Genomic DNA, 27,082 nt, shown 5'->3' with positions numbered 1-27,082 from the left:
GCCAGAAAAGAGCTGAAGGTGCTTATTTCCACCCCGAGGAGAGTGGCACTCCCAATGATACGCTGCAGGCGTGTGCAGAGCCAGGGCCCAGGGTGCGTGCTCCAGGCCCAGTTCCGTTCCAACAACTATATCTAGCTCCCCAGAGCCGCCCCCACGTATGTGCCCAAGACCAGCTTTTGTCCTGAAACAAGAAGACAACCAGTTCTATTTCCACACTGCAGCTCGTAAAATGTAGAGAAGAACTTTTCTGTAGCAACCACCTCCATCACGGAAGCCAAGGGGCTGGTTTCCTTCTGTTTCTTAAGTGAGACTGGAGAGCCTGGTAGAAGCGGTCCTGCCGGCAGACGGCTGTCCTGGCCCTGGCAGCGCTGATGCCGGGCGCAGGATGGCCCCCAGTCAGGGGCTGCCCTGGGCTTGCTGAGGACGGTCCCCAGTCGGGGGCTGCCCCGGGCTTGCTGGGGCCATCCTGGCCCTGGCAGCGCTGACGCCGGGTGCAGGATGGTCCCTGGTCGTGGGCTGCCCCGGGCTTGCTGGTGGGGGGCAGCAGCCCTGACCTCGGCCTGCTGGGCTCTGGCAGCACCTCCGCCCGTGGGCTGTGACAACCGGAAGTGTGTCCAGACGTTGCGGGGTGTCTCTCCAGGGGCAAGGTTGCCCCCAGTTAGGAACCACTGATAAAAGAGAACTGGATTATTTGCTTGTCACTTGTTGAATCGCTCAGTTGTGTCTGACTCTTTGTGACCACACCAGGCTCCCCTGACCATGGGAATTCCCAGGCATAAATACTGGAGTAGGTTGCTATTTCCTTCTTCAGGGGATCTTCCTGACCCAGGGATTGAACCCACATCTCCTGCATGGGCAGGTGGATTCTTTACCCAGGAGCTACCAGGGAAACCCTGATCAAAAGAGAACTGGATTTTTTTGGTTGACACTAGGAAACATTCCGGAGAAGGCAATGGCACCCCACTCCAGTACTCTTGCTTGGAAAATCCCATGGACGGAGGATCCTGGTGGGCTGCAGTCCATGGGGTCGCTAAGAGTCGGACATGACTGAGCGACTTCACTTTCACTTCTCACTTTCATGCATTGGAGAAGGAAATGGCAACCCACTCCAGTGTTCTTGCCTGGAGAATCCCAGGGACGGGGGAGCCTGGGGGGCTGCCGTCTATGGGGTCACACAGAGTCGGACACGACTGAAGCGACTTAGCAGCAGCAGCAGCAGCAGGAAACACTTATCAGCAACAACCAAAACAGTTGTTCACAGTTATTTCGGCTTCGTAGTCAAATTGTACAGGAAACGGGAGAATCAGAGTCATTCCTCCTCGCTGCTTTGTGTTTCCACGTGTCCTTGGAGCCAAGACTGTGCGAGGAGCAGCCTGCCCCTTCGGCCCGGCGCTGCTCTTGGAGCTGATGGGAAGGCAACTGCGGTTCTTCATGGCAGAGCCCCAGCGAGCGCCTGGAGACTCTAGCTTCTGGCTTTGGAGTCAGAAAGGGCTCAGACTCATGTGATTTGGGACAAGTGCCTGTGTGTGTGTGTGTGTGTGTGTGTGTGTGTGTGTTAGTCTTAACAACAACAACAAAATGGTATACAAACAGCACACAGATACTGATTATAAAAACCAAATGATACAGAAGGAATACACACTCACTGGGGGGAAACGTCCCCCTCCATCTCACTCATTTCCCCTTGGGTAGCATCCAGTTATCATTTTATTGCCTTTTTTTTTTCTGAATCCTTCCCTTGCATTTACAGAGATGGGGAGGTAGTTAAAATGTGATTTTTTGTTGTTGTTGTTGTTGTTGTTGTTGTTTTTTCCTTGTTAATTTTCTGTTTAGTTGATCTATCCATAAGTGTGAGTGGGGTATTAAAGTCTCCCACTATTATTGTGTTATTGTTAATTTCTCCTTTCATACTTGTTAGGATTTGTCTTACATACTGCGGTGCTCCCATGTTGGGTGGATATATATTTATAATTGTTATATCTTCTTCTTGGATTGATCCTTTGATCATTATGTAGTGACCTTCTTTGTCTCTTTTCACAGCCTTTGTTTTAAAGTCTATTTTATCTGATATGAGTATTGCTACTCCTGCTTTCTTTTGGTCCCTACTTGCATGGAAAATCTTTTTCCAGCCCTTCACTTTCAGTCTGTATGTGTCCCCTGTTTTGAGGTGGGTCTCCTGTAGACAACATATGTAGGGGTCTTGTTTTTGTATCCATTCAGCCAGTCTTTGTCTTTTGGTTGGGGCATTCAACCCATTTACGTTTAAGGTAATTACTAATAAGTATGATCCCGTTGCCATTTACTTTATTGTTTTGGGTTCGAGTTTATACACCATTTTTGTGTTTCCTGTCTAGAGAATATCCTTTAGTATTTGTTGGAGAGCTGGTTTGGTGGTGCAGAATTCTCTCAGCTTTTGCTTGTCTGAAAAGCTTTTGATTTCTCCTTCATACTTGAATGAGATCCTTGCTGGGTACAATAATCTGGGCTGTAGGTTATTTTCTTTCATCATTTTAAGTATGTCTTGCCATTCCCTCCTGGCTTGAAGAGTTTCTATTGAAAGATCAGCTGTTATCCTTATGGGAATTCCCTTGTGTGTTATTTGTTGTTTTTCCCTTGCTGCTTTTAATATTTGTTCTTTGTGTTTGATCTTTGTTAATTTGATTAATATGTGTCTTGGGGTGTTTCTCCTTGGGTTTATCTTGTTTGGGACTCTCTGGGTTTCTTGGACTTGGGTGATTATTTCCTTCCCCATTTTAGGGAAGTTTTCAACTATTATCTCCTCAAGTATTTTCTCATGGTCTTTCTTTTTGTCTTCTTCTTCTGGAACCCCTATGATTCGAATGTTGTAGCGTTTAATATTGTCCTGGAGGTCTCTGAGATTGTCCTCATTTCTTTTAATTCGTTTTTCTTTTATCCTCTCTGATTCATTTATTTCTACCATTCTATCTTCTAATTCACTAATCCTATCTTCTGCCTCTGTTATTCTACTATTTGTTGCCTCCAGAGTGTTTTTAATTTCATTTATTGCATTATTCATTATATATTGACTCTTTTTTATTACTTCTAGGTCCTTGTTAAACCTTTCTTGCATCTTCTCAATCCTTGTGATTATTTTTAACGTAATTCTAGGCTTATTCTTCTGTCACCTACTTTTAAAGTATTCCAGGTCAGGACACGTGACATTCTTTTTTGATTCTAAATTTATATTAACTTCATTGAGTATAACTTGCGTGCAGTAAGACACTCCTGCATGACAAACACATGTGTGTGTAACTGCAATCCCAGTCGAGGTAAAAGCATTTCAGTCCCTCAGAAAAGACTTCTGTGGGGCCCCTTCCCCGTCAGTTGTCTCCTTACTCAGTCCCGGACAACCCCTGACCTGCTTTCTGTCACTGTGGATGAGATTTGTCTTTTCAAGAGTTTGATATAAACAAGATCCTGTCGTATTCCGCGTGTCCTTCCCGTGCTTGGCTCTTTTCTCTCTGTGCAGTGCCTTTGCAGGTCAGCCACGGCAAGGTAGTGACTCCCTGTACAGATACCTCAACTCATTTACTCCTTCACCTATGGATGGACAAGGGCTTCCCAGGTGGGGCCAGTGGTAAAGAACCCGCCTGCCAATGCAGGAGACATAGGAGATGCAGGTTCCATCTCTGGATTCGGAAGATCCCCTGGAAGAGGGCATGGCAGCCCACCCCAGTGTTCTTGCCTGGAGAATCCCATGGACAGAGGAGCGAGGTGGGCTACAGTCCACAGGGTCGCAGAGAGTCGGACAGGACTGAGCGTGCACTCATGGATGGACAGCTGGGCTGTGTCCACTTTGAGGCTGCTGTGAAGAGAACTGTTTTGAAGACCAGTGGTTAAGTGTCTATGTGGACATGTCTTCATTTCTTTTCAAGAGAATGAATTCCTCAGAGAGCAAATGCTAGCTCTTAGGGTAACTGTATGTTTATCTTTGTTAAAAAAGAAAGCCCAACTGTTTTCAGAGGCGGTGGTTCCGATTCATATTCCACCAGCTGAGTATTAATGGGCACACCAGTTGTTCTGTATCCTGCAAAGCTCTGGGGTTAGGACTGAACATGTAAATTTGGAGGGGGAGTAGGGTACACATTCAGCCCATAGCAGTGGGTCTTATATAAGTCCGTGGTGGAGAGTGCTTTCTGCAGGAAGTCGTGCCCCAGAACACACAGTGTGGGAGAGCTTGGTCACAGAGCTCGGGAGGATGAAGCTTCACTGCTGTCTGGGGATCCAGCTAGAGCTCAGCATTGTTTCCAGGGCCCCACCCCCTTGTTTGCTCCGCCTCGATGAAGCCTTCCCTGGCTGATGGGGGCCTGGTGGGAAAGCTCCTGTGAAAAGGCAGGGAGGGGCCCGCAGAGCCTCAGGGAAGAGCCCAAGGCAGGGAGCTACACAGAGAAGCAGAGAAAGTAAGTGAGGAAGGAGAGTGGTGGGGGAGGGGGGGGTGTGAGGTCGCCAAGGGGAGAGAGGAAGGAGACAGCCAACCAGCAGGACACTGGACAATAAGAGAGGAGAGATTTCATCTCTCGGAAGGCCCAGAACCAGAGGAAGTGGGTCCGGAAGTTTCCGCTGTTGTTCCCTGTAATGCCCAATCTCTCACCTCTTCACACACACACACACACACACACACACACACGCACACACACACACACACAGTGTTAGCCACTCAGTCGTGTCCACTCTTTGCAATCCCATGGACTGTAGCCCACCAGGCTCCTCTGTCTATGGGATTCTCTAGGCAAGAATCCTGGAGTGGGTAGCCATTCTCTTCTCCAGGGGATCTTCCTGGACCAGGGATCAAACGGGGGTCTCCTGCGCTGCAGGCAGATACTTTACTGTCTGAGCCACCAGGAAAGCCTCCACCTCATCACGGTTCCTCTGAATTGTTCATCAAATGCATTCTTACTGTCCAAGATCCATGGCATCTAATCTGTGGTCCTGGCCTGGTGGGTCAGAAAGCAGGGGGAGCAAGAAGGTTTGTCTGGGTGGAGATGGGGATAGTGTTTCACCTGCCAGGTACCTGGCTGCATATCCTGTTTCCCTCCCAGACTGAAGGCTCTTTGAACGCAAGGCCCCCATCCGTTTTGTGTGTCCCCTGCTAGACAGCAGAGGCTTATATACAAGTGATTGCTGGATCCCCTTGAAAATCCTATAAACAATCACTTACAAATCATCCCAAACCTTGTTTTGCACCTACTTGTGTTTTCAACTTGTACCTCCTCTCACGGGCACTAAAGTCCCAGTTCTTCCACCCACTGTGTCCTGACCAGTCAGGAGCTGCGTGACCGTCTGAGCTCTTCTGTGCTGTGAGCAACGTGGTCAGAGTGTTGCAAGAGAAAGTTGGCCAGGCCCGCTGCTTGCCCAGAGGACCCAGATCAGGGGGTTGGGGGAGGCACAGAGCCAGGCCAGGGGCCGCCCAAGAGCCCAGCGGCGTCAGGCTCTGGGTCTGGGGCCCCGGACTGGTTAGCATGTGCGTGGCTCCCCCCAGCAACACGCTTAGATGATCTGAATTTAGTTCTATTCTGGGAATCTGTGGGGAAATGAGCTAAGTGCCAAGGAGAGCGATCTGGGGTTTGAGGGCAGCAGGGCTGGCAGAGAGGAGATGCCAGCCAGCTCTCCCCACCGCCCCTCCCGGCCTCTGCGTCCCTGGGGAGCAAGCACACTGGTGAGGGGGTGTCTGGGTGCCACGCAACCTCAGCTGCCCTGCTCCGCAGTGGAAGAGGGGGAGCCAAGCAGAGACCTGCAAACGGCTCAGAAGCAGAGAGGAAAGCCAGCCCCGGTGTGGGAGTGTGTTTTCTCTCTGGGCGGAGCTGGAGGTGTGCAGGGCGAGCGCTCATGACTGGCGGTGACCTGGTCAGGAGCCAGGAGTGGACCAACGCCCTTCTCAGGGGGACCGCAGCTCAGCCTCGGGAGGAGTTTCCTCCCCACACAGAAGAGCCTTTACAGCTCTGTTGGCCTCTGACCCAGACCAGCCCAGGGCGCAGACAGTTTCAGGACCCATTTCTGCACTATTAAAGCCAACTGCCAACCTCCCTAAGGAGATCTGAACTTCCAACTTTGTGAACTACGGTAGGAAAAAAAAAAAGCCCGGAAAAGCAAACGTGGTTCGAACAGAAGGTCTTCCTTCTGCTAACATCCCCACATCCTCCCACTGAAAATGACTCTCCCAGGCACTTATCCTCCTCTAGCAAAAACATCGTGTTGTCTCTTTAAAAATCAAGCCAGCAGAGCCAGCAGAGCAGGAAGAGTGAGAGGGGACCTTCCTTGATGTGAACTTCCTCCTTCCTCGTGGTGGCCGTGAGGATTAAACAACTGTACTGCAGCCCCAGAGGAAGCTCTGTGTCCCCTTGAGAATGAGGGTCAACAATATGCTGAAATCAGTTTAATGAAAACACCCGTGACACTCACCCCCATCCAAAAACGTTTTCATTAACATGCAGCTAAGTCGATGTGCTTGGGTCAGCAAACACTGCAAAACCACAGCACGGGTGCAGAGGGAACTCTTTCTCCAGTTAGTTTCAGGGTTTGCATTAGGGAGTTTGTCTGGCCCTGGCGTCTCCCTGTGTACCAGCAACGCTGCGGAGCTGCACACGCCCAGGTCCCGCTGCAGGAGCCGCCTGCCTGGGAGGTGGTTTGCAAACAGAAGCATCCTCGTCGGCCACTTCCTACCCTGCCTGGGTGCCCCTCACACGCAGGGCTTGTGTGGCTGTCGAGGTAAAGCAGAGCTCCTGGGAGCAATCTGAGGAAAGCCACTGTGCTGTAAACGGAGCCCTAGATCCTGGGCTACGTCTTCCTTAAGAAAGACATCGTGTATGTTGTTTAAGGGTTTCCCAGCTGGCGTTCCTAGTAAAGAACCTCCCCTGCCAATGCAGGTGACTTAAGAGACGTGGGTTCGATCCCTGGATCTGGAAGATCCCCTGGAGAAGGAAATGGCAACCCACTCCAAGAATTCCATGGACAGAGGATCCTGGCAGGCTATAGTCCATGGGATCACAAAGAGTCAGACATGATTGAAATGACTTAGGATGGATGGACGATGTTGTTTAAAGCAAATAAAATAACGAGGAGATGAGGAAGAAGAAAGGAAAATCATTTTCAAAAGACAACCTTGAATTCCCTGAGAAGAGCAGCTCTTGGTGTCTAGAAAGGACATCATCTACACCTTATCAGAGGCCAGAGCAGTCTGCCTGTTGGGACAACATCGTCTCCACGGACACACCTATCCCGTGAGCAGAGTGGGCAGCTGCTCGGAACCAGGAACTGATGCGCTGGCTGAGCCCTTCAGCCAGCACTCTGTGTGGCCAGGAGCTTGTCCCCAAGGCCGGCGGTCACTAAGGAGGTTGATCCATCTCCAAGTAATGTGCTCTTCCTCCTTTCCGGGACAGGCCCCGTGTTCTCAGCCGAACACATCATATTTTCCATGTCCCAGGATGGGACTGTTGTCCTGGCGTCCAGCACACCCAGTGGACTTAGAGACTCTTGATTTCCTGCTGATGCCTGAGAAAAACAGGCACCACAGAGGAGCAAGGTCAGGAGGCAGCAGGATCAGAGCCCTGGGAATTCCCAAGGATCCCTCAGCCTTGACGTCTCTGCATCTTTGGGGCCAGAGCACCAGCGGTCAGCTCCTCACTAAACAGATAGGGTTGGGGAAGGATCCCTGTGTGAGGGCTGCACGGCTTCTCCAAACGCCGTTTTAAACAGCTCTGAGCATCTAACTCTGTCCGTAACACACGTTGATGACACAGTGGCCGGAGCCAGTTTGAGAGCGGCTTTCTCATCCTCCTTTGAACGGATGCAGAACGCACAAAGGTGGCTAAAGCAAGCAATGGTCCTAAAGCACCAACCCAGCAGACAAAAGCCTGCCTGGGGTCTGGCAACCAGCAGGTGCACGGCAGGCAGAAGGTGTGCCTTGCTTGGGCTGCAGGGCGCCTGGTCGTGGGACCATGCAGAAAGGAAGCCTTCTCTGTGGAGGCTGGATGGGTATGAGAAGCACCCGGAGGTCACTGATGTAGGAAGCGAGTCTGACCATCTCCAGGAGTGTGGGGCCCAGGGAAGGGTATTTTTAATAGAAGCCTCTGGCTCTCCCTGCAATACAGGAGACACAGGAGATGCAGGTTCGATCCCTGGGTTGGGAAGAGCCCCTGGAGGAGGAAATGGCAACCCACTCCAGTACTCTTGCCTGGAGAATCCCACGGACAGAGGAGCCCGGCGGGCTACTGTCTGTGGGGTCGCAGAGAGTCAGGCTTGACGGGGCACACAGCACATTGGCCCCAGGCTGGAGGAGGGCGTGCAGGGAGCTCCCACAGTTTCACTTTCTGACGTGGATCAGGCCATCCAGACAAACTCGGGAATTCAGATGGAGCTGGACAAAGGCAGGGAGGCCAGAGCCCCAGCACCAGAAATGAAGGCCAAGGATCCAGAGAGACTAGAAAAGAATCCGTTTACTTAACATTGAAACAAACAGGGAGGGACTCTGGTTCCTATCTGAAGCGGTTGCATGCAATTCATTCACTTCTTAACACACTCTTTCTCCTACCAACTTCTACAAACATTTCTGAAAATGCCCTGTCTGCAAACCTATGCAGGAGTGGTAGAGAGGGGAGGGAGAAGCCCTACAGAGACCAACACTTGGTCACTGGAGTTCGAAGCTGAGGGTTCCAGGCACTGGAAAGTACTTTTCTCTGACTGATGAGAATAAACATTCGCATGGATGCTCAGGAAAGGTTCCTGGTCCTGGCAGCTGAGTAAGAAGCCCACTCTCGTGGGGAGATGCTCACCCGATACCCCAGGCGCTGCAGCTCGTGTCCAGGGTTGGCCCCACCATCAGCTGCAGGCCCCTTGCTGGTCTCAGCATTTCCTTTGTCCCTCGGGCTGGTCCTCAGGTTCTGATAAGTGTACGAATTTTCCCTAAATTTTCTTGCAGCACAAAAGCTGCTTTTGTGCTGTGGAACTTTGTGGAGGGTTTGGTTTCTTGCCTGTGGCTTGCCTCCTGTCACTCACACTCACCTCCTGGGCTGGTCAAAGGGTAGGGAACTGGCTACCATCCCCCGCCCTCATCCGCCCCTGCAAGGAAGCCATGGGCGTGGGGGGGGTGGGGGTGGATGTAGGGAAATGCCCTGGGGCTAAACTCAGGAGACTTGTGAGTAATCACCTGTCCTGCCACCTGCTGCCTCATTCTCACTGCTCTGGGGGAAAGGCAAGGGGGAAGGAATTGGTCCAGACTGGGGTTTCTCCGCCTCGGTGCTACTGACATCTTGGGAGAGATGGTCCTTTGTTGGGGATGGGGCATGGGGGGATAGCTGTGCACTGCGTGTGCGATGCTTATTTCATCCCTTCTCCACCCAGCAGCAGCCAGCAGCATCCCCTCCAGGTGTGACAATCCCCAAGATCCACAAACACTGATAAATGCCCCCCAGGCAGGAGGGGAACTTCCCTAGGAGAGCCGCCAGTCCGAACCAGCGCGATCTAATCCAGAAACCATCCAGGGCCCCTGAGCAAGTGAAACGTGGCTAGTCCAAAGCAGCATGTGCTATGGGCATAAACTGTATCCTGAATCTCAAATGTTTACACAGAAAACAAAACAAAATGTAAACCAGCTCAGGAATATTTTTATATGATTATGTTACATTTTTACTGGTTACAGTAATAGGATTCTTAATCCATTGAGTTATATAAAATAAAATGTAAGAATTGATTTTATCTTTTTTTTTTTTTCACTTTGAATAACGTGGCCACCTAACATGTTGAAATAACACATATTGCTCAGCTGGTGGGGCATTAGATTTCCACTGCTCAGCACAGGTCCAGATGCTGCCCACTAAGGTCCTCCCTGAGAAGGTCCAGATTCCCTGGGAGTAAGTCGCTACCACACCAGCAAAGCAAGCATTTGTCAGGACTCTCTGCCCTGATGATGGATCTGGCAGCTGAGGCATGACAGGGCGGACACAGAATCGTCAGAAAGTCTCCGATGCTTGTGTCCAGGTTTCTTCTCAGTGAGAACTGTCGCACAGTCTGCGGTGTCAGCATTTAGCAGTGACGCCCCGCAACATCCCACAAAGGAAGCAGCCCCAGCTGTCAACATCCTACTCGGGTCTGACGGAAGCAACAGGCCCTGGACACCGGACACAGGAGCCCGGGAAACTTTCCACTCCTACCGACCTGTAGGAGAGCCTGTGGGTGCACCGCCCCCCGTAGCCGGGACAGCCAGGGGTCAGAGGAGCTGATGGAGCGTGTCGTGAGCCACGCCCCACCTCCATCACCTCCCTCCATTCCCGAAACAGTCAAGTGAGCTGGACGCTAGGCTGTCTCCATTTTATTTATATGTGGCCCATAGGAATTTTGCTCTGGAAACTCAGGTCATTTTTACTAAATCAAAGTAATGCAGTCAAACACAACATTATAAAGAAACTGTTAATATACTCCAATTAAAAAAAAAAAAACCTAAAAAATAGAATTGTCATATGATCCAGCAATTCCACTTCTGGGCGTATATCTGGAAATAAACAAAAATACTAACTCAAAAAGATACATGCATCTGAATGTTCAGAGCAGCACTACTTACAATAGCTAAGACATGGAAACACCCCTAGTCTCCGCCAACAGACGATTAGATTAAGAAGATATGGCATATACACATACGTATACAATGGAATATTTCTCAACCCTGACAATGGCCATTTACAGCAATGTGGCTGTACCTAGGGAATATTACGCTTACTGATACGTCAGACAGAGAAAGACAAATACTATGATATCACTTATATGTGGAGCTTAAACAATATTACAAATGAACGTATATACAAAACAGAAGCAGACTCACAGACATATACAACAAACTTGTGGATACCAAAGGGAGGGACAAATTATGAGTGTGGGATTAGCAGACAGAAATGACGGTACAGAAAACAGAGATACAACAGTGATCTGCTGCAGACCACAGGGAATTATAACCCATATTTTGTAATAATCTATAATGGGATGGGATCTGCAGGAATACTGAATCCCTCTTCTGTAAGTGGAAGACTAACACAATATTATAAATCAAGTTAAAATTTAAATTCAAATAAAAATTTTAAAAACACAGCAAAAAAAAGATGCAATTCAAAAAAAAAAAAAAAGATGCCCTTTTTTTTCCACTGTCACTTCTCTCCCCAGTTCCTTTCAGTTGTTCCAAACGTAAAGGCCCCAGAGTCGTAAGCAGAGAACACTCAAGGCGGCCCCGCTGATTGTCTGTCCGCCTGGTTATCTCAATGGGCCGCCGCCCTGGGCTGCTTGGTGCCTTGCCGGGCTCTGCATGCTGCGTGTAGGGATGGCACTCCAAGGCATGGCCCTTTCCTGAGAGCTGGCAGTGAGACAGGACCACGTTCTCGGGGCTCCTTCTGGAAGCCCTGCCCCCGGCTCTTCTCTGGCTACAGCAAAGCTCTCACTTAGCTCCGCAGTCTTCCCTCTCACTGAAAAAACAAAACAAAAAGCACCATCCTTAGCCATCCCCCGCCCCCCGACCTCCTCTGCACACACACACCTCCCTTCCTCTGAGTACCAGCAAGCATTATCTTTTATCCTTAGTGACTTCAAGCATCCAAAATAAAATTCACAACGGTGGGTTTCCATTCAGGCAAACTCTGCTTCCCATCCGGCACCACAAACCTCCAGAGTGATAAGGAGCTCAAACACTTGACCTTCTGGGAAGGAAGACCCCAAAAAAATGGCAACATGCAATTTAAGATCTCTATAAATTATGCTGTTTCCACAAGTGGAGAAAGCCAAGACCGTGTACAGTCAAGATAATTGTTCAGTATCACGTTTCTGGAAAGTGTCAGAGGAGGAGGCCAGCCCAGGACCCCTGACTCCCCCTGAATAGATCACAGTTGCTCTCCCTCTCCACACCCCAGGGCCTGACCCCCAGAGGGCCTGGAAGGAGAGCTGACGGCCGAGGGAGGGGGCAGCCGGACCTCCGGGCCCCCAGTTCTATTCCCGGAAGTGCCTTCCTCTTGGGAAACTCTTACTGTTATGCAGCTGCCAGGCCCCAACCGACCCAATTAGGACTCACTTCCCTGTTCACTTAGCATTGCTGGAACCTGCTGGAATGTTTAAAAACGACCTTGCTGGAAGCTGAGGTTCACATATCTGACTTACAAAATATTTTTCTCACTCAGCTTTCTGCAGAAATTGTTTTTGTTTTTGTTTTTTTTAAAAAGGGAAGTAATCAGTAAAATCCATAGGTGCTAGCTGCTGCAGGAGTTCTGCAAACCTGTGATTCCAAGAGCAGTTTTCTTGGTCGGGGGGTGGGGGCTGGAGAGGGGGTTAGGCGGAATGGCTCATGAAGAAATCCAGTTGGGACAAGGTGTGGAATCGTGGAGCTATTTTATCACATTTAGTGGTCGGTTATCACCAGGGTAATTGAGCAGCTAATCAAAGTACTCCATCATAAAACTGTAGAATCGATCTTCAAATTGGATATTTGCCACTGGAGCAGGCCCAGCTCACAGACCAGGTAGGAGTCCTTGCTGAGACGTCTGCCTCTTCAGGCTGTGAGGTCTGTGAAAGCGGCAGAAGCAGAGGCGCAGCTGACGTCCCCACACGGGACCCAGAGCACAGATCCTGACATAACTCCTGCGCCCGTGTCCAGCAGGGCCTGCTGCTGACAGCACAGGGGGAAAGGTACTATCCCGCTGAAAACCCTTACAAAATGCTACGCAATTGGCCGTAGGACTGAAAGGATTTACCTATAAAAACACAGCGTAATAAGACAGGGGACTGTACTCTACATTCTGTGATTAAGCCATAATGGAAAAGGATATTTTAAAAAAGAATGACACATCAAATGGCAAACTGCTTGTGATTCAGGAACACTTTGTTTTTTGCTTCTTATGCCTTTTGATTTCTTATTATATACATGTTAAATCCCTGCAGATGGTGACTGAAGCCGTGAAGTTAAAAGACGCTTACTCCTTGGAAGGAAAGTTATGACCAACCTAGATAGCATGTTCAAAAGCAGAGACATTACTTTGCCAACAAAGGTCAGTCTAGTCAAGGCTATGGTTTTTCCAGTGGTCATGTATGCATGTGAGAGTTGGACTGTGAAGAAAGCTGAGCGCTGAAGAATTGATGCTTTTGAACTGTGGTGTTGGAGAAGACTCTTGAGAGTCCCTTGGACTGCAAAGAGATCCAACCAGTCCATCCTAAAGGAAATCAGTCCTGTGAGTTCACTGGAAGGACTGATGCTGAAGCTGAAACTCCAATACTTTGGCTACCTCATGCAAAGAGTTGACTCACTGGAAAAGACCCTGATGCTGGGAGGGATTGGGGGCAGGAGGAGAAGGGGACGACAGAGGATGAGATGGCTGGATGGCATCACCGGCTCGATGGACACGAGTTTGGGTGAACTCCAGGAGCTGGTGATGGACAGGGTGAGCTGGTGATGGACAGGGTGGCCTGGTGTGCTGTGATTCATGGGGTCACAAAGAGTCGGACATGACTGAGCAACTGAACTGAACTGAACTTTTAAAAAATATACATTATTTTTTTTAAAACTTATTTAAAAATGTGTGTGTGTGTGTGTACAGCAGAAATTAGCACAACATTATAAATCAACCATATTTATTTAAAAGATATGGGAAAATATGAAATACAGACAAATAAAAAGCAAGTATAGCTTCTTACAAACCTGGATGTCTGTTAAAAATATAGCAACAGAAATTGAGCTACACAAAATTGAAGAAAAAAGCCAGACAAAACAGTGTGTACTGAAAAGTTCCATGTGTAGAAATTTAAAAGGGGCTTCCCCAGTGGCTCATCAATAAAGAATCCACATGCAATGCAGGAGACACGGGTTCAAGAAGATCCCTGGAGAAGGAAATGGCAACCTCCTCCAGTATTCTTGCCTGGGAAATCCAATGAACAGAGGAGCCTGGCGGGCTACTGTCCGTGGAGTCGTAAAGAGTCAGACACGACTTAGTGACTAAACCACAACGACATAAAAGTGGGCAAAACTAGTCATGGAAAACAGTATGGACGTTCCTCAAAAACTCACAAATAGAATTACCACATAAAATGGCAACCCACTCCAGTATTCTTGCCTGGAGAATCCCAGGGACGGGGGAGCCTGGTGGGCTGCCGTCTATGGGGTCACACAGAGTCGGACACGACTGAATCGACTTAGAAGCAGCAGCAGCAGAGACATTCAGTTGTGTCTGACTCCTTGTGACCCCATGAACTGTAGCTGGCCGGCTCCTCCATCCATGGACTTCTCCAGGCGAGAATACTGGAAAGCATCGCTATTCCCTTCTCCAGGGGATTTTCCCAACTGAGGGATCAAACCCAGGTCTCCTGCACTGCAGGCAGATTCTTTTACCATCTGAGCCATTGCTAGAATTACCGCTTAACTTAGCAATTCCACCTCTGGGTAATTATCCAAAAGAATTGAAAGTAGGTCTCTAAGAGCTATTTGCACATCGATGTTCATAACGACTTGATTCACAATCGTCAAGAGGTAGCAGCCACCTGAGCGTCCATCAGTAGATGACCGGGTAAACAAAAGGAGTATCAGCACAGTGGAATACCCGTCAGCCTGATGAAGAGAAGACCCTGACACAGGCTGCACTGCTGAGGGCGTGAGGCCGTCACGCGCAGCGACAGACGCCGGTCACCAAAGGCCAAACGCCGCCTGACTCCATGCACGGGGTCCCAGGGTAGGCAGGTTCACAGACGCCGGTCACCAAAGGCCAGTCGCCGCCTGACTCCGTAGACGGGGTCCCAGAGTGGGCAGGTTCACATACGCCGGTCACCAAAAGCCAAACGCCACCTGACTCCATAGACGAGGTCCCAGGGTAGGCAGGTTCACAGACGCCGGTCACCAAAGGCCAATCGCCGCCTGACTCCATGCATGGGGTCCCAGGGTAGGCAGGTTCACAGACACAGGTTGGTGGGCTCCAGAGGCTGGGGAGGGGGAATGGGGACAGAGTTTCGGGTTTGCAGGATGAAAAGAGGTCTGTGGATGCAAAGTGTGACCATCGCACCGTTTGAACGCACTTCATGCCACTGAGCTGGGCACTTAGAGACAATAACAATGATAAATTTGGTTTTATGCCTTTCGCCACAATTAAAGACTAATTTTTTTAAAAGGGAAAAAAACAGGCAGCACTAAAGTATGATGCGAGACCAGGGCTGGTTTGGGAGAAGGGGGGCTCCCGGTGGCTGAGCAAGTCCCGTTCCTCAGCGGAAGTGTTGGTTGCATGAGTGTTTTCCAATTGTGAACCGTTAGCGAATTTAGGCTTTGGGCACTTTTCTGCATACATTTTTTTATAATTTTTTAAAAAATATTGTAAAATGCCTTCAGCCAATTCCTCCTCCTCTACCCCCATATATACTTAAAAGTTAGAAGACATTATATGAGCAACAATGAAAACCCAATTCTACAGGAAAGGCCACAGTGATGAAAGGTCACCTAAAGCCTGCAATGACATACGAGACGACTCACTTTTGCCCATATCTTGCCTAACAGCTTCTGGAGCTCCCAAGTTCATGAAGCAAGTCCTCTTTGTGCTTTCATTGCCACTTCTGTTAGCAAGGAGAACATCGCCCCTCCCCCCTCCAAATATCAGATTTTTAGAAAACTTTGTCCCAGGGGTCTCTTCCCCCAATAGCTGCTCAGCAAGCAGAGTCATGCAAGCAGAGCGGGAACGGCCTGGGTGTGCAGAGAGCCTGGAGCGAGCGTGTGGGGACTCAGGGAGCCCCAGGCGCGCCCTGACCACAGTGCACTCATTAACCAGGCGCTTAACCGGCTAACTGGCTGGCGCTCCAAGGCCCCTCTAGCCTGGCAGACTGGGAGCTTTGGCTTGATTCCCAGTCCGCCCCCACCCCCAAGTCCGCTCTTCTGCTCCCAGCCAAGACCTCTCTCCACAGGGATCCAGACCATAAGCCCAGGGCTCTGTCAGGTCCTATGGCGGCGGGCTGAATCCCCAGGCAGGGCAGACGCCCCCTCAGCCGCTGCTTCCCCCAGGGCCTCCCCACGCCTCCACAGGCTCCAGCTGTGATGGGAACTAGCTGCTCCAGAAGACAAGGTCTTAGCTCTCCTCTCTCTGTTTCCTTGTCTTCCTCCCAAAGCTTCTATTTCTACTTCTACCCCAGTTCCTTTCCTTACATGACCACAAGCCCAGGTGAGGCTCGGGGCTTGAGGAAGCCAGTTCCACATCTCATTTCCTTTGGGTCCTTTTAATTCAGACTTTTAAAAAGATAATCCTACTGGTATCCTTACCAATTGGCATCTAAGCATTGAACTTCTATAATGACACTCACAACATCTTCACCGCCACCCCCCCTGCCCAGGGAGGACCCAGATGGAGGCTGGGAGAAGTAAAAAGCTTCTGATCACCAAGTAGCAAAGCCAAGAAGATGCGAGTCCCGCCTGGATGGTGCGGGCCCGTCATCTCAGATGTGCTGGAGTCTCACTCACACCTTGAGGAGTCCCGGTCCTGCTGTGGGCATTTCAGCCAGTTCCCCAGTTCAGACCTTGGAGGCTTCCCCAACCACTGTGAGAACACTTACAGTGAAGCAAGGAATGCCGGGAATCCCAACAACTCTTAGAGGTATTCTTTAAATGGTCACACTCTTGTGTTTTAAATACCACTATAAGCCCAGGGCCCTCTGTTTACCTTTGACAGTTACCCAAATAAAACCAGGGAGCCGTGTCTGCAGCTCAGCAGGGGCCTGGCTTTGGGAAAACACTTCTCTTGACAGGTGGAACTGGCCTTGCAGGAAATGTTAAGGAAGAGGAACTGCATGGATCATCTCTCAAAGTCTCATGATGCCATCTTTACGCCGGAAGGGTGGGAAGGGAGGGTTGAGGGGAAGTGTGGCTGTAAAACAAACCAAATCTTGGAGTGCACAATACACATGTCCAAGCAGACCCAGCTCCGCTTCCAGGAGGAGGGGGCCCTCAGAGCTCAACCCCTGCCTGCCAGGCTCCCAGAAGGCAGAGCAGGGCCTGCCGTCTGGCCTGCCTGGGATGTGCCTAAGTACTTTTAGAAAGATGCCGGGCTCCTCTGAGGCTGAATCAGCACTGTCAGGCATCAAAGACGAACACGGCCCAAATTTCAGGTCAGTTCTGTCAAAAGAAAGGAACCTTTTTTGTTTTAATCTTTTTCAGAATTTGCTCAAGATTTTCAGAAAGAAGGAACATGTCCATTTTTTTTTTTTTTAGTTGAGTGGGAGAAGGTGAGTCTCCTGATGATGAGTTTCTGCAGCTAGAGATCCAAATAAAAATTCAAAATGAAAATAAATTTTAAAAAAATGTTTATTTTCCATTTCTACAAAGAGTGACCATATCGGAAGGTGTGAGGTGCTTGAACCCCACGTGGAAACTGGACTTCCCTGAGGGCTCAGACAGTAAAGATGTCTGTTGGATTCCTGGGTGGGGAAGATCTCTTGGAAAAGGAAATGGCAACCCGCTCCAGTATTCTTGTCTGGAGAATCCCATGGACAGAGGAGCCTGGTGGGCTACAGGCCATGGGGTCACAAAGAGTCAGACACATCTGAGCGACCTTCACTTTCACTTTGCGTGATAACCTTATAATTTCACATTTCGGCCCCTCCTCCTGCACTTTCTGATCTCCGTCCCTGCTCCCCAGGGCAGAAGAGAGCAGTGGTTTGCTCCCACCAAACAGTGGTTTCAGCTCCCTTGGAATTAGCACATTAACCTCTGTGACCACCACCCCAATTTAAGGAAAGCTAAAGGTGGCTCGCTCCAAACTTTGCTTCCTAGTGAAGTGTGTCTTTTTTCCCCTAAGGAGCTTCACTCTATGACACCTTGAAACTCATGAAAACTCACTTTCGCATCGTTTCCTGCTGAGCAGCAAAGCTCAAGCACCACGCTTTGCTTTTGCCAGATTTGGGGCTTATTGCAGGAAAACAGAGTTCTTTCCTCTTTTAGCTTCTTTCCATCACCTCTGGAGACAAGCTTGCCAGCTACCAAAACAAAATGTTTCCCAGTTTCTCCTCCCACACTTGTGAACTTTGTTCCTTGATTAGGTACCAGACTCCCCTGGAAACAGAACTGGACAATGTTCAACCAATCACTGGAGGTTCTTCAAACACGAGCTCAAGAGATGTTGTTTCACGGGGTGTGTGTGTCCTCCCTGACCCGCCTTTTAGCATTTGAGTTGGTTTTCGGGGCTCCAACAGGGGACCCCCCTCCCCAGAAGGCAGGAGAAGGAAGCTGCTCTGGCTGCATAGAGGACACGCCCTGCTCTCCCCTCTTTAGGCCCAGCAAGGAGCTGCCAGCGAGCAGGTGGACTGCACGGCTGTAAGACAGGCTGGTCCCAGCTCCTAAGCTAGAAAATTCCAGTTATCTCACAGCTGGCAGTGAGACACTGGGCCACTCCCCACTCCAGCCCCCAGCCAGACCCACCAGGCCTGCCTGCCTTTGACATTCCCCCCAGGCCCTCCCAAGAGCAAGGGCTGGTCCTTGGCGCTGGGGGAAGGAAAAGAGCCTGCTTACATGCAAGGAATCTCGCTGTGGACCCTCCACGAAGGCCTGGGGCTGCTGTTGCCAAGGGAGCCGGGGAACTCGAAGCCAGAGCCGATAGAGGGCAGCATGTGCTAACGGATAACTAGAGCCAGCTTCCCTTCCAAGGGCAGGGCATCTCAAGAGAGCGCGCACTGGGGTTCCCGAGTCAGCAGAAAAACAAGTCAGAGAGACTTGAGGGAGGGCTGGGCTGGGAGACAGAGAAACATCCCTCCAAGCCAGGCCGTGTACAGGAGACACTGCTCGGGGAAGAGCCAGGCAGTATGTCCTGGCAGAGGCTGGGCATACAAACCCAGGAAACGCAGGCACCGAGCAGAGCAACACCTCCCGCACCACGAGCCTGCGTCTCATGGGCTTCTCAGCCTCTCATGGCCCCAGTTCAGTGCCCGGACCTCGAGCAGAGAGGGCATCATGTGTCCCAGTGTGCTTCAGCCTTCTGGACCAAGAGGACAGGGGAGCGCCCTGAGGCTGGCAGATGCTGGCGGCCTGGCTGGGTCTGAGAAGGGAAGTGCAACCCCACCAAGTGGGATCTATGAGGTGGCCCAGTTCCGAGGGCAGCGCCAGGCTCCGAGCTGATGGGTGTCAGCCTCGCGGCTCTCAGCCCAGAGAGGGAGGGCCGGGTTATCCTTCCACGGACTGCGGACAGCCGGGAGCTGATGCTCTGGGGTGCCCACAAGAGCAGCTCTGCACTCAAAGAACTCCCAGCATCCCTCCTTCTGACCCCCGGGGCACCCGGCCTGAGGGGAGAGCCCGGAGTGCTGACAAGCAGAACCCGGAGCCGCGGCTCAGCCCTGACCTCTGTCCAAGTCACCAGGGGCAGGAGCAGCGGTGTCTGTGCAACCCAGGGACCGTCTCTTCCCATGAGCCCCTGGCCAGCCCGATCTAGGTGGCCATGGGCCTGGAAGACACGAAGGACAGGCTGCGCCCTAACAGGCTAGGGAGTGTCCGATTGCAGGTGACAGGGGACCAAAGCCCCCGCCCCGAGGTCTCAGCCCCCCGCACAGGCCCCAGGGCATCACTTCCTCCTCCATCCCTCCACCTTTCCCATTTCCTCTCCTCCCAGAGATCCAGCCAGTCCCCACACTGCACCACACCGTGATTCAGCTTGCGGCTGTGCCTGCCATTTCTTCATGGAGCGATTACCATTTTCCAAGCACCGTTCACATGTCTTTTTCCAAATCACGTGCACTGAAAAGCAGGCACAGGCCCTGAGCGGCAGCACAGCAAGAATGAGGGTGCCAGGACCCCCAGCACCTCCAGCTCTGGACCCTGTCGGGGTCAGCTTCTGGGCCCGTGTCCCCCCTGCTCCTTCCATCCCATGATCCAAGGGAGAGGGGGACAGGGGCTGCGGCCTCTAAGCCGGGGACGGGCTAATTATAGAAGTGACACCGTTGAGAATAGGACGCTCTTGGAACTGAACGGGAGCCTCACGCTGTCGGGAGGGTTTCCAACTTCCAACAGTGCCAGGCGAGGTATTCAGACTGTTTCCCACTGACAGCAATTTAAAAGCTGGACAATATAGAAAAGGACTCCAAGCCTTCTGCTGTAATTTTTTAAATATTGAGAAGTAAAGAATGTTGTCTTTTGATGCGAGGAATGAAGAAGGACTGGGGTGCATGCCTCTCTGGTCACCTCGGCATCAGAAACAAGGTTAGACAATAACTATGCAGCCTTTAAAAAGGAGATGCCAGCACCTGTGACAACATGGGTGGGCCTGGAGCCCCCTGTGCTGTGAGGAATACGCCGGCCATAGAGAAACACTATAGGGTTTTGCTTGCAGGTGGAATCTATGATAGTCCGATGCACAGAATTGGCAAGTAGACAGTGGCTGCTGGCGAGGAGCGGAGAGAGATACGGCATGGTGTGGGTCACAGGGCTTCAGTTACGCAAGATGAGTATGTTCTGGACAGAAAACTAGAGACTTGTCATACAGCATGGTGACTGTTGCTAACAATACTGTACTGAATGCCTGAGAGTTGCAAAAGAGGACTGAGCTGAAAGGAAATCATCTCACCTCACACACACACACACACACACACACACACACACACACGATGGTAACTAGGTCAAGGTGAGGGATGTGTCAATCAGCTTGTGATCTTTTCCGTGTCTACGTGTATATTATCTTCTGCTCAGTTGTTCAGTTGTGTCTGACTCTTTGCGACCCCATGGACTGTAGCCCGCCAGGCTCCTCTGTCCATGGGATTCCCCAGGCAAGAATACTGGAGTGGGTTGCCATTTCCTCCTCCAGGGAATCTTCCCCACCCAGGGTCTGAACCCTCATCTCTTATATCTCCTGCGTCCACTTGGGAAGCCCCACAGCGTCTATGTATATCAAAACATCAGGCTGGGCACCTTAATTAGATACGATTTTTCCATGTCAAAGATATTAAAAAAAAAAAAAGAATTTTAAAATTGGAAAGTGGAAAACGCAGTTAGGCTGGAATGACGAGGGGCCACAGGAAGGAAGCAGAAGAGGCGGCGCCACCGTGAGCACGACAGGTGGGGGCGCCCACGGCCCTGGGCTGGGACCCAGGGAGCAGGCTTTCAGGTTGATGCTGACCTCGCCCAGAGGGATGTTTTCACTTCTTGAAAACGTTTAGGTGGAGGAAATACACCCATCAGTCTTTGCTGAATACAGCTGCCTGGGAAGGGCAAGGTTGAGTGAAAAATAGGCCTTGAAACCAAACCTCGAGCCTAGTACTTTGTTATGTAACTCAGCGGAAGCCTAGCATCTCTTCTGGTCGGAGGCTCTCCAAACATTTGGGGAATGCGGCCTTTGGAGAGATGTTTGCGGAGGTTACCCTGGACACTCAGGGAGGGCTGTGACCCAGCCCTGACCACGGGGCGGGGGGAGGGGAGCGGATCTCAGCCAGGCTCCACGTTCAGTGTCCGGAGCCTCTCAGGCCCACCTGCCTGCTGCCTTGCTCCAGCCAAGGATACTTCTAGAGCGCAGTTTCTTCCTTGGGAAAACAGAAACAAGTAACATGAAAACAGTAACACGTTTACTTCCATGGAGTTTTGAGTGACTCTGTGGAACTGAACCATGTCTTTATGCATAAATCACATGTTAGTTCATGCCCACTGGAGTCGGATGGACTTGCTATGTTCTCTGAGCCTCACGTACCCGTAAAACCACCCCAAGTAAGACAGGATTGTAGGGCACAAAATGCTCAGAATAGCTTTCTTCAAAGTGCATGCATGCTCAGTCACTTCAGCCGTGTCCAGCTCTTTGTGACCCTATGAACTGTAGCCCACCAGGCTCCTCTGTCCATGGGATTCTGCAAGCAAGAATACTGGAGTGGGTTGCCATTTCCTCCTCCAAGGGATCCTCCTGATGCAGGGATCAAATCTGCATCTCCAGCCATTGGCAGGCAGGTTCTTTACTACTGAGCCATCTGGGAAGCCCCTTCTTTAATGCTTTCCAAGTAGTTTTGTGGGCAACTTGCAGGGAGAAACATGTTTCACATCTCTTCCCAGGACACACAACATAGGCGTACTCGACTGAAACGATATTTAATCTCACTCTGTGCAATACATACCATCTGGCATTTTCTACGCTCTTTCATTTGTTAAAACACTAGACACAGCTCGCTCACTATAGGCTATACAGACTGGGGCTATACAGCTCCCAGTTTGAGAAACATTGGCTGTAGGCTTCCAAACACGAAGAGAGACTGAACACACATTTTTCACCTTTACCTTCATAAACCCTATTAAAATGGTAATAAAGGAATAAAATGCCATAAACCCACAAGGACAAAGGACACAGGAGGGGACATCAACAGATGGGAGACTTTGACAAGTTTTTAGAAGACAGATCACCGGGTTTCCATCGCAGTAAATGACGGAAGAACCCACAGTCACTTGACAATCTTGGTTGCCCACCAGTAACGCTTGCCTTATTCTTCCCTGTAATAAGATTCAGACTGTATTTCAGTCCTCAGCCTCCACTGCAAAGTCATGGTGTCAGGAAAGACCAACCTCATCTTCAGCTCCAGGGAGTAAACCTTGATTAGTTGAAGACAATCATATTAACTGTATTTCCCTTGTCTAGTGATTCATTTAAGAAGAGCCGTAACACCTAATTTTGGATGTGGGGTCTTGATAGAAAGTCTGTCAGTGATGGGATTAATTGTAGGAACCATTCTACAGTTTTAAAGAGTCAGAGGACGAGGTAATTCCAATTTCTGCCTCTGGAATATAAGCCACTGCCGTATTGTGCCCACAAAAGGAACTACCTGAAGCATTCTGGCAGAACAAACAGATTTTTCTAAAACCAGGGTTCCTGAGGTAATTCAGCCACTGATTTAAACAACCTGAGAGCCACCTTATCCAAGGACTTTTATATTATCCAAGAGAATGAATCCACTTGTCATTGGGGACATTTTAATTGGGTTTTCCTCACTTCCAGGATCCTAACCGACACAACAAGGTGGATCATCATAAAACTCCCCCATACCAGGGAAACCGAGGGCCCTCGAACCCCCAAGGAGAGAAAACCACGGAAGACACAGAGGAACAGGAAGGAGATGGCACGGCTAACACGGCATTGGAGGCTAGGACCATCGTGACTTCAAAATTCTAAGAGAAAATGACATTCTATCTGGAATTCAATAACCAGGGCTTCCCTGGTAGCCCAGCGGTTAAAGAATCCACCTGCCAAGGCAGGAGACACAGCAGACGTGGGTTCGATCCCTGAGTTGGGAAGATCCCCGGAGAAGGAAATGGCAACCCACTCCAGTATTATTGCCTGGGGAATCCCATGGACAGAGGAGCCTCCAGGGCTACAGTCCATGGGGTTGCAAAGAGTCAGACACGATTTACCGACTGAACAACAACAAAACTGAACAAGAATGAAAGCAGGTAAAGGTATTTTTATACACACAAGGATAAAAAACATTTTTATCTCCCACAGACTTTTTCCTAAGTGCTAGTGGTTGATGGGTTTCAGGAAAAAAAAGAATAAAAAGGAAGAAAAGGAAGCCTAACCAAGGGACAGCAGTCAGAATGGCCACCATGTAAAAGTCTACAAACAATGCCTGCTGCAGAGGGTGTGGAAAAAGGGCCCGTCTACACTGCTGGGGGTGTAAACTGCTGCATCCACTACGGAGAACCATATCAAGCTTCCCGAAAAAACTAAAAATAGACCTATCATATGATTCTGCAACCCACTTCTGGGCATATATCCAGAGGAAACGCTAATATAAAAAGATACACGCATCCCAGTGTCCACGGCAGCACTATTTACAACAACTGAGACAGGCAAGCAACGTGGGGCCATCGCCAATGGATGGGTAAGACAAGAAGACGTGGTGCATGCACACAACAGAACGCTGCGCACCATCAAAAAAGAGTGAAATAACACCGTTTTCAGCAACAGGGATGGACCTAGAGATTACCAAGTTAAGTGAAGTAATTCAGACAAAGACAAATGTCCTACGATGCCACTTATATGTGGAATCTAAAAAAAATTATACAAAGGAACTAATACATAATGCAAAACAAACATTCACAGACATAGAAAACAAACTCATGGCTTTCAAAGAACATAGTGGGGAGTGGTGGTAGAGAGAGAAATTAGGAGTTTGGGGTTAACATATATGCACTGCTGCTGCTGCTGCTAAGTCGCGCCAGTCGTGTCCGACTCTGTGCGACCCCATAGACGGCAGCCCACCAGGCTCCCCCATCCCTGGGATTCTCCAGGCAAGAACACTGGAGTGGGTTGCCATGTCCTTCCCCAGTGCATGAAAGTGAAAAGTGAAAGTGAAGTCGCTCAGTCGTGTCCGACTCTTAGCGACCCCATGGACTGCAGCCCACCAGGCTCTTCCGTCCATGGGATTTTCCAGGCAGGAGTACTGGAGTGGGGTGCCATTGCCTTCTCCAACATATGCACTACCACATATAAAATAGACAAACAACAAGAATCTACCACGTAGCACAGGGAACTCCAGTCTATCATCTATAAGGGAAATGAATCTGAAAACCAATACATATATTTGAGCAAACTCCAGGAGATAGTGAAGGACAGGGAAGCCTGGCATGCAGCAGTCCATGGGGTCACAGAGTGACTGAGTCAGAATGACTCAGCGACGGAACACATACATGTGTATAACGGAATCACTTTGTTGTATACTTGAAACTAATATAGCACTGTGAATTCACTACACTTCAATTTTAAAAATATATGTTTAAATAAACTCTTTTACAAAAAGGAAAGGAGGCCGAAGGAAGACTAAGAGACCTCAGAACCAGCAAGCAGAGTCAGCAGCGTAGGGAAGACGACCACTCCACTGCCAGTCCCCAGAGGAGCCAGCCCAGTGGCGGGAGAAAGATGGAGAGAGCCAGGAAGAAGCAGACTTGACAGAGTAGGTCATAGACAAAGTGCTAATCAGAATGAAATTAAACGTACTATATGCATTATCTCTTGCTGCATAACCAATCACCCCAAGACTTAGGGACTTAAAACAATAAGCATGTATTATCAGAATGAAATGAAAGGTACTATACGCATTATCTCTTGCTGCATAACCAATCACCCCAAGACTTAGGACTTAAAACAATAAGCATGTATTATCAGAATGAAATGAAAGGTACTATATGCATTATCTCTTGCTGCATAACCAATCACCCCAAGACTTAGGACTTAAAACAATAAGCATGTATTATCTCACAGTGTCCGAGGGTCAGGAATCTGGGAGCAGCTTGGCGGGGGGATCCCAGCTCAGAGCTTCTCCTGAGCCGTTGGCTGGGACTGGTCAACTGCCAGCTCCACTGGGTCCCTCAGTTGGACTCACTCACGGAGCTCTTGGCTGGAGGCCTTGGTTTCTTTCCCCATGGATCCAGCCACGGGGCTGTCTAAGGGCCCTCACAGCACGGCAACTCTTTTCCCCTGAGCAAGGTCAAGGCGGAGGCTGGGTCGCCCTCGGTAATCTGGACTAGGGAGCTACGCATCTCCCTTCCATCACTGTCAACTTGTTAGAAGTGGTTCGCTAAGTACAGCAAGTGAAATAGGGCTTAACGTTCTGAACGGACGAACACGTGAAGGGGAGGGGACGTTGACGGTGAGGGAAGTGAGCGTGGGCATGGGGGCATCTGGGATCTTGGAAATCTCTGTATTTTCTGCTCCATTATGCCATGAACCTAAAACTGCTCTTAAAAATAAAGCCGATTAAGGACTGGTGTGGTAGGGGTTATGAGTAAGCCCACTCGCAACCCCCAACCTGCCTGCCCACCTCCCCTCCCGGCTCATCACAGTAGGGTCTTGTTCCCACGTGGCCCCCGCCCCCAAACTGACAGCCTTCCCACCTTCAACCTCCGACACCCGGCAGCACACCGGTACCCCTGATGCACCTACACTGACCCGTCACCAGCCCCCACGCCCACCGCTCCACGTGTAGATGACCCTGAAGGCCAATCTCCGGATAAAACAGGGAGTGAAATGAATTTGGTTTCCAGGGGACGAGGCTGGGGCAGGTGGGGAAGGGGGAGGACCAGGAATCACAGGGTTGGGGGAGGGCTCAGGCCCCGACCCTTTGCTCCCCCAGCCCCTGGCCCTTCATCTCACCTGCCTTCCTACCTTGAGCTCCCGCTCCGACCCCCGCACATACCCTTCCTTCCCACATCCTCACAGTACTGATGGAGGGAACTCCAGACCATTGGTGTGAGGGTCGCCGTGACTACACCGTCCCTCTCGCCAGGCAGCAGGGTGAGGAAACTGCCCCCCTGGTCCCTGCCCGGCTCCTCTCGGCCCCCACAAGAGCCAAACCGCAGAGCTTTCCATCCATTCTTGCCTCCTCTTCCGGTGATCCTGCCGCCTTCCTACTGAGCAGCAGCCCACCGTGGGGTCCCTGGACTTCCTGCCCAGGGTCACACCTGTCCCCCTCCCTCCCCACTCCTAACCTTTGACCCTGGCTTTCACCTGCAAGCTGACCCCATTCGGCCTCCCCTTCCCAGACCCCCCTCCCTGACTCCCCTTCCCTCCCTCGCCCCTCAGCCCCTTGGCCTCCTTACCCACATTCTCTCCGGTTAAAACCAAAACAATAATAAAAGAGAAAAGTGTTCTCCAGGCAACAGGGGGAATCACACAAAACACTTTCACCAACGGGACGGGGACCTGGAGCTGGCCCCCTGACCAAGAGAAGAGGTGAGTCCACAGGGCGTAGAAGTGCACGCAGGACAGGAGCCAGCTCGCCAGGGTGCGGCGGGGCTGGACTTGGAAAGTGGACGCTCCCTGGGTCGGTTACCACCCAGGCCTTCTCGCAGCCCCGGTGACCTTCCTGCAGACACACCTTCGGAGCGACAGGATGACTCTGAGAGGACACACCAGCAGTCTCCATCATGAGCACGGAAATATCCACAGGGCGATGGCAGGCAGGCTGGGCTGTCCCCCAACAGCACTTGTCTTGAAAGTGAAGTGAATCTCACGCCAGACTCCAAGCAGAACCAGGCAAACAGAGCCCCCCTCTCCACACCGTGTGCTCCCCAGCTTCCGCCCCATCTCTCTTCCCCAAATTCCCTACAGGTGGCTTCACTTGCTGTCTTGGG

The 27,082-nt window shown here is 50.5% G+C and overlaps 1 long non-coding RNA gene across 1 annotated transcript; it reads right to left on the bottom strand.

Annotated features, from left to right (window-relative positions):
* Nucleotides 1–9,600: 9,600 nt before the first annotated feature.
* Nucleotides 9,601–25,733, bottom strand: LOC139179113 (uncharacterized). The gene is made up of 2 exons (XR_011563522.1): nt 25,210–25,733; nt 9,601–11,462 (listed from the first exon to the last, which is right to left on the bottom strand). It is a non-coding gene; the product is annotated as an uncharacterized lncRNA (long non-coding RNA).
* Nucleotides 25,734–27,082: the final 1,349 nt, after the last annotated feature.

This window comes from Bos indicus, chromosome 23 (assembly GCF_029378745.1).
Source record: "Bos indicus isolate NIAB-ARS_2022 breed Sahiwal x Tharparkar chromosome 23, NIAB-ARS_B.indTharparkar_mat_pri_1.0, whole genome shotgun sequence".
Classification (NCBI taxonomy): Eukaryota; Metazoa; Chordata; class Mammalia; order Artiodactyla; family Bovidae; genus Bos; species Bos indicus.
This window is presented reverse-complemented; position numbering and strand designations above follow the sequence as displayed.